Genomic DNA, 9,036 nt, shown 5'->3' with positions numbered 1-9,036 from the left:
GCAGCGAAAACGTAAATTTAATCTTAAAAAAAAATGAAACCCTCCGCAGGATCCATGCGAAAAATAATATTTAATTCGTAGTTCAGTGTGTTTACCTTAAAAAGCTTTACGTTAATGAAAAGATGGAGGTCTTTAATAGCGATCCAAGAACGATGAACGGAGATCCTTAGCAGCTGCTCCTCAAGTGTGAAGCACTCCACCGGTATCCACCAAGAAAACGATGTAATGAAGGAGGAGTAGATGGAGAGAATTAGGATTTTGTAAATCTTTTTGGTTGAGGCAAAAATAGGGTTTATAATAGTATATTTATAGGCAAAATTTTCAGCTGAAAATTTTCCCATAAAATATTATTATTATTAACCCTTTATTATTCTCACGAATAATTAAAACACCTTTTAATTATTAATCCTTTTTCTAAACTCTTTAGAAATAATTCTCTCACTTGATTTAATTTCCAAAAATTAAATTCTTAATTAATAATATTAAGAACCTTTTTTTAATTAATTTATAATCAATTAAATCTCATTTAATCAATTATTAAATTTGCCAATTAATTATTTATTTCATAAATAAATAATTATCAGCCATTATTAATTAATTCCTCCACCATTAAATCATTCTCTTTTATGGTGTGACCCTGTAGATTCAATATTAAGCCGGTAGTAGAAATAAATAATAATAAAACTATTTTATCATTATTTATATAAATTCTCTAATTCATTAAATATGATTAATTAATTAATCATATTTATTCTACATCGTGAGGGATACTTCTCAGCATATCGTGATTATCCGGATAATACGAATTCACTGCTTAGAATACCAAGAACCTATTCAGTGAGTAGTTACCGTACAATTAATTCCTTCTACCCTGCAATGTCACGATTAAATACAAGGCATGGAACTTGTGTCAAGCCTATCTTATTTAATCACTTGCTTTCCCATTCACTATGCTTAGTTCTATTTAATGTAAATTAGAAACTCCTTTCTAATTTCATTCACTCTGGCCAGAGATTCCTGAACTAACATAAGTGGATCAGTATTGAACATTCTCTTCCTACACTGGAAGGGGTAGATCCTTTATTGATCATACACTATCTTCGTGTACAAATTACTATACCCAGTAGAGACCTTATAATTGTCCCTTGAGACTAAGAACTAAACCAAAGCATAGTTCAGTGTACACAAGATGACTATGATGAACTCAAGTCTAAGGATACTTGTACAACTATCACTATGTGAACAACTGCTGACACGTGAGTGAACTCCATCAGTTGTTTAGCTGTGTGAGTCATGTTCGGTGAACTTATTCTATAATAAGCACCTACATACTAGCTATAGTGTCACCACACAAATGTCTATGAGAACAGACATCCTTCATAATGAAGCAAGCATAGTATGTACCGATCTTTGTGGATTACTAATTACCAGTTAGTAATCCTACGACCAGGAACTATTTAAGTTTAGAGTTATCATCTTTTAGGTCTCATTATTATGATCTCATCACAATCCATAAAAAGTTTTACTCTAAACTGTGGTATATCTTATTTAAACATTTAAATAGATAGAGCCTGCAATAAAAACAAAACAAGTCTTTTATTAATATCAATGAAATCAAAACAGATTACATAAAAGTTATTCCTAAATCCTTATACATGATTGGACTTAGGACATATCTCTTTCAAATTGTAAATATTGGATGCCTTGTAATCTTGTATAAGTGAAATAGAGTTAACCGCCGTGAAGATACTCTCAACGAATGTTCCACAAGGTCTCAATAGATGATCAACTAGAGTCTCGATGGATGATCAACCAGACACTCAACGGATGACCCAGCAAAGTCTCAACGGATGATCCAACAGAGTTTCAACGGATGATCAAATTTAAAAAGCAGTTGATAGTGACTTGACAGTCACATGGGTTGGTTCTATGCAAATGGAGCGTGGCAGCCTATTAACAGGTTTGAGAGAACAAAGAAGCATTTCCATTTATATGCTAACTTGAAGATATTCAAAGATGATGGATGGAGAAATGGAGCAGCATGAAATTAGACTAAGACATTTTTATCTTATTAGTTTGTCTTTATATCATGTAATTTGGAGATATATTTAAACCAAGAGTAGCAAGTAGAAAAGAATCAATCAAGAAAGCAAGAACTGAGAAATAAAAAAGGCCGTATCTGTTAAGAATTTCTCTGTTCTAAGTATTTCATACTTGTAAGCAGTTGTGTGCATTTTGCATCATATAGTTCTCATTTCTAAGTATTTCATACTTGTAAGCAGTTGTGTGCATTTTGCATCACATAATTCTCATCAATATATATCTCTGGTAGGTAAGTTCAATCCACCAGAAAGTTTTTAATCATGTGTTTAATTAATTTGTGTTTGAATACAGCTATATTTTCATTCCGCACCTTTCCATATTCAGACACTGATATATTTATATTTGTGAGAAGTTCTTAAAATTGAAAAGAAATCAAGAATTACATTCAACCCCCTTCTGTAATTCTAGTTGTTAGATTGTTTGGGAATAACAATTGGTATCCGAGCAAGCTCTTGACACACTAAGAGTTTAAAGATCAAAGCAACTAACAACATGAGAAGGAAGGATATTGGAGAAAACTACATTGAAACAATATGTCCCTGAAAATGAAATCATCTGAAAACATCCAGAAATGAATTTTGGACGGGTTCGGGTTTGCGGAAACGTAAAATCAACATCAGATATGAGTCCCCGGCCGCAAAGCACGGTTACAGGAAGTTGGTAACGTTCTGCAAACTGTGTGACACAACTTATCACAGTTTAAAGATCCATAAATTTTTCCTTTTGGATTTTGCCTTAAACTAAATTTTCTCTACTCTGTCATTCAGCTGCTTCATTGATAAATTCCCCCATATTAACTCTTTTGTTTTCCTTGATTTGATTCTCCTGTAACAAAGTTCTTGGAAACTAATCCATATTTCTCATTAAGTTTGGACAACTTGGCTTTGCTAATTGATTTTCTTTCACTCGAAGGATGTTGTTCCTTTTTATCTCTCGACGGATAATCTTCATTAGCCGTTGAATCCACATCCGTTGAAAGTCTTTCTGCCAAATAAGGATCCAATTTCTCCTTGTTCTTTTTCCAGGCTTCTTCGCAGAAAGACTCTATATCTTGAACTTTGGTAATTTGAGTACGGACATCTCTAGATGATTTCCAAGCCTTAATTACCTCTTGTTCTCGTTCAAGTTGTTTTCTTAAAATATCCTCTTTCTTTAAAGATTCGGGCAATTATTCCTTAGCAATTCTGCACTCTATTTTTAGTTTCTCAAACTCAACGAATTGAGTTTCTAACATAAAATTTCTTTCAATTAAAAACAAATTATTTTCCTTAATTTTTGTGTTTTCCTTAATGAGATATTTGAGTGTAACACGCAAGTGATATAATTCTGTAGACATGTAATTTATAGCATCATTACACTCATCTTTAGAAAGATGTGCTAGATTAGTAGTGATTACCTGATTGCTTGAAGAACTGACTTCTGCTTCATCTGATTTGGCCATTAGAGCTAGATTGACATAGATTGTTTCTTCATCTTCATCTACCCCATCAGTTGCCCATTCATTGTCTTGAGTCAAGAAAGCCTTTACTTTTGTTTGAGCAATTCAAATTACTTCTTTTTGTAATCCACAGGCTCAAACTTCTTTCTTTCAGAATCAGGCTTTCTGCATTCACTTTTAAAATGACCACTCAAGCCACATTTGAAAATTTTGAATTTGGATTTATCTACCATGTTTCCATTTGGATTGGATGCTCCAAAATTCTTTTTGAATTTTAGTTTAGGAAACCTTCTTGACAGGAAGGCAAGATGTTCATCTATGTCTTCTATTTCATCTTGATTGATGTGATCTTCATGCTCAGCCAATAGCGCGTTTCCTTTGGCTTCACAAACCCTGGAGTTTGGTGCATATTCCACAGCTTCAACCTTCATCTCTTTCACTCTCTCTTGTTCAGCTACCGGTGCTATAGATCCTCCCTTCTTTCTTCCTTTCTTTATTTTCTCATCTTGTTTCATTTCAAACTCATAAGTTTTTAGAATGTCATACAGTCTCTCCAAAGTAAATTCCTTATAATCTTGAGAATTTCTGAGAGAGGCAGTCATGGGCTTCCATTCCTTTAGTAGAGATCTAAGGAATTTTAGGTTTGAATCTTTTATCTGATAGACTCTTTCATGCAGCTGCAGTGCATTTAGTAGTTTTTGAAATCTACTAAAGATATCACCTAAAGATTCACTGTCTTTATAATGAAAATTTTCATACTGATGGATTAGAAATTGCATCTTATTTCCCTCAATTGTTCAGTTCCATCACATAGAATTTGAATTGTATCTCAAATGTCTTTAGCAGTCTTGCAATTAATGACATTGTCAAACATATCTCCATCAAGACCATTGAACAGAGTGTTCATAGCCTTTTTATCTTTATGTATTTGCTCAATATTTTCATCTGTCCATTGCTTGTGGCTTTGGAATAGTTTTCTCATTGCCTACAGCTCCTTCAATATATGTAGCAGCTTTTATAGGAACATGAGGGCCTTTCTCAATGTAGTCAACATAGCTTTTATCTTGAGAGAGAAGATGCAGGTGCATTTTCATCTTCCAATGGTGATAGTTGTCTTTATCCAAGAACGGGATATTTACTCCAACATCCTTCCTGCTCATGTTGTTAGTTGCTTTGATATTTAAACTCTTAGTGTGTCAAGATCTTGCTCGGAAACCAATTATTATTCCCAAACAATCTAACAACTAGAATTACAGAAGGGGATTGAATGTAATTATTAGTTTCTTTTTTATTTTAGTAACTTCTCACAAATATAAGTATACTAGTGTTTGAATATGCAAAGGTGCGGAATGAAAATAAAGATGTATTCAAACACAAAGTAATTAAACACAAGGATTAAAAACTTTCTGGTGGATTGAACTTATCCACCAGAGATCTATATTGATGAGAGCTCTGTGATGCAAATGCACACAGCTGCTTACAAATATGAAATACTTAGAACAGAGAAATTCTTAATAGATACAGTTTTTTCTATTTCTCAGTTCTTGCTTTCTTAATTGATAATTTTCGACTTAATACTCTTGGTTTATATATCACCAAGTTACATGATATAAAGACAAACTAATAAGAAAAAAATGTCTTAGTCTAATTACATGCTTCTCCATTTCTCCATCCAGCATCTTTGAATATCTTCAAGTTAGCATAGAAATGGAAATGCTTCTTTGTTCTCTAAAAACTGTTAATAGGCTGCCACATTCCATTTGTATACAATCAACCCATGTGACTGTCAAGTCACTATCAGCTGCTTTTTGAATTTGATCATACGTTGAAACTCTGTTGGATCATCCGTTGAGACTTTGCTGGATCATCCGTTGAGTGTCTTGTTGATCATCCGTCGAGACTCTAGTTGATCATCCGTTGAAACCTTGTGGAACATCCGTTGAGAGTATCTTCATGGCAGTTAACTCTATTTCACTTATACAAGATTACAAGACATCCAATATTTACAATTAGCCAACCTATCTTTCATATCATTCTAGTAGTCAACATGACGTAGAATATCCTACAACTTCTAGTTCTCTAAGGTTTTATAATATGCAGAAATGTGCTACCAAAACTTTTTTAAACATAAGCTACTCTCTCAACGGATGACTAAAAAAATTATCCGTTGAGAGCTACAAATTCACTTAATTAAATCTACTAAGGTGTTTTTGTAGCATATCATCAAGTCTACAACATATTCCTAACGGTCTAGAGCTTACTCGGATGAAGGAGGCACTCATGTATCATCTGTTGTTGCTAGCACTCTTGTCTACCTTGATCCTGAGTAACTAACTTTTACTTTTGTTTTTTTATATTTAGTTATTTCACTGCAAGCTGATTATTACATATCAGTGATATAAAAACAAGACTTGGTTAATAGTACATCATTTTATTATTGAGCAAGGGTCACAAAATTGGGTATCTTTTAGTTGCTTGTCTGATTCATGTCCTGCAATTTGATCTACAGGAATATTTATTATCATAGGTTCAAGCTACGGGAATGTGCTACCGAGGTAGAAATCTGATGCAGCACTTTCGTTAAGATTCTTACGCAAAAAATAGAAGATTGCAAGTACAAGACTAATGCATCACTTCGTATTCAGGTATTTATGATTTTTAAATGTAGTACTCACATTTGTACTAGTAATAAGGTGTATAACGAGCATTTTAGGTTAGATGAATGTTTATTCTATGTGTTATTGATGTAATGGTTGTTTGATATTGATGAAATTGAGAAAACAGGTTTCTTATTTTTGGGAAATATAGAAATAAATCAAATAGTTCCTACCCATTTTTCATTATAAAAGTATTGTCGGTGGGACCCACCAGCAGGACCCACAATATTCTACTAATTGTCAAACACTTGTTGCAACACCGGTCTAACACCTATTGCAACCTTAGTTATCGTTGCAGTAGTTTCTTTCTATAAGAGATAATCAGGCGTTGTGTTAATGAATGCATAAATAAGGAGAAAAGTTGTTAATAGTCCTCGTCAACGCAGCTCGCATACAAAATTAATGACTAAAATGTCTGATGGTAATTCGTTGGCAATTCGTTGGTAGATTTGTACTCACCTAAATAGAAAATCGAAGGTAATGATGAATTTTGCGAAGAAGAGTGATTTTTTTACGATGTAGGATTTATGATATGATTGTATGAGATATTGTGATATATTTAACATTGTTGTATTGTAACAATTGTCAATCAAATCAAATTTTCCGTTAGATTTCTATCTTCGTAGTTTATTTGATCCATATTGCCTTTTTTCTGTGTATGTAATACATTGTATATATTTTTTAAAATAAAAGAATCGGTTCTTAAAGTTTTTAGACTAAAAGTTCTACAATGAACACGATCCGATATAAAACATTAAAGAAAAATTATTTGTTTGAACGATACTCATTTGTTAAAGAAAAAATAATTTCTACGAATTCAAAAGATTTTTGGGAGTATATTAGATCGAGATTTTAAAAAAAAATATATGTTTTGAAATATCTCAGGATACTACGATTCAGATATCCAAAAAGTAGAAAAGGAAGATACTCTTGTTACATTTTTGCTCATTGAATATAAAGATGTAAAAAGAAAATATAATGGTTAAAAAATCAAAGAAAAGAATCAAATATCTCCAACTAATATCTCATCATCATATATGAGGGAGCCTAAATGCATCTATAAATTGTTGACATCCTCTCATTCTAGTGCACTGCTTAAACATACCTCCTTTCATCCTAATGGATTATTCAAGAAAGTCACAAATCATTAAAGAAGAGTACGAGGATGTGAAGCCTAGTCTGTTACCGCAGCAACATCCAAGTCCCCCGTCATTCAGTGTCCCAAGCCTCATGCACACCCCGACTTTTCCAGCTCCAATGATCCACCAAACTTTGACGAAGACACCATTCTTCCTCCAAATCCCTAATGGATGTGATGTGATAGGTTGTGTCACACAATTTGCACAACGTTACCAACTTCCTGTAACTGTGCTTTCTGGCCAGGGACTCGTATCTGATGTTGATTTTATGTTTCCGCAAACCCGAACCCGTCCAAAATTCATTTCTGGGTGTTTCCAGATGATTTCATTTTCAGGGACGTATTGTTTCAATGCAGTTTCTGGTGACATTATGAGTTCTTTTAATGTTTTGCTTGCAGGTCCTCAAGGAGCTTTTGTGGGAGGACTAGTTGCATCTACAATGAAAGCAGCAAGTCATGTGACGCTCATTTGCATTACCAATAACTTGTCTTAGAATGTTTACATTGTGTCAAGTTCAGTTTTTAATTATGTTGATTTCTGTTATCTCTACTCTCCTACCAATGGAATTACTAGTACTGTGAGCATTTAAATTTCTCCAACTATCATTTATCTAGAACCAAATTTTTAATGCTTCATTCGTTTTGTTTCATTGTTAATTTCTTCAAGGATTTGTATGTCTCATTTCTCCTCAATTTTCTAAAGTTCTAGTAAATGTTCGACTTAAGAAGCCTGAAATTGGAATTTTGGGTGTTGTCAAAAGCGTTTAATATATGTGGAAAAAAAGATTATCATCGTTACAACTATGAACTATAAACTAATCACATAAAAGTTCAAATTACTCCGGTAATGTAGCAGTTCCAGTTCGTAACTATTCACATCGTTTATTTATTAGAAAAAATTATAGCTGACATGGAGACGAGGAGCATGCACCAATTTTTTGAGTCACTCGAGAAGATGAAACTTCTGGTGGATTTTAACAAGCAGAAAGGTCAATGTGATCCAGAACAAAATATGATCCCTTAAATGAATAAACGAAGAAAATCTAAGATTTCATAATAAGATAACAATATTGATGTCCAACAACCCGCCAAAATGGGTCCGGATCCGAATAACCGAACCGAAACTCATAAAATCGAGATCCGATCCGAAATCCGAATCATACAATCCGATAATTATTCGAAAACCGATTTAAACCGATCCGAAAAATACCCGAATTGAAAATGATCTGAAATACAAGATCTGATTATAACTTGGAACTGATTAAAACCGAATAATATATTATCAGAACCAAATATGACCCGAAATAAGCAAAATTTATACTTTAAACAATTTTAGTTTTATGATAACATACTTATTTAATCATACTCTTTTGTGTAAAAGTACATTATATTACATTAAAAATACTAAATTAAATAAAAACGATATTTTTTAAATCTCAAAAATTGAAAAAATTAATAAGTTATGATACGAAAATATCGGTACCGAATTTAATCCGAACATAATTTTGTCCGATTTTAATCCGAATTTTATCCGATTTTAATCTGAATTAGACCTATATATACGAGTTGAAATTTATGTTTCCCTAAAAATTAACCTATATATACGAGTTGGTACTTGGTATTGCTGTTTGCAAGTTCTCTAATTATCACACTTACCTATTCCTCTTATTCATTAGCTTGCTAATTATTTTTGCCCAGTT

This window comes from Apium graveolens, chromosome 1 (genome assembly GCF_009905375.1).
Source record: "Apium graveolens cultivar Ventura chromosome 1, ASM990537v1, whole genome shotgun sequence".
Taxonomy (NCBI): domain Eukaryota; kingdom Viridiplantae; phylum Streptophyta; class Magnoliopsida; order Apiales; family Apiaceae; genus Apium; species Apium graveolens.
Note: the sequence above shows the minus strand (reverse complement) of the source record.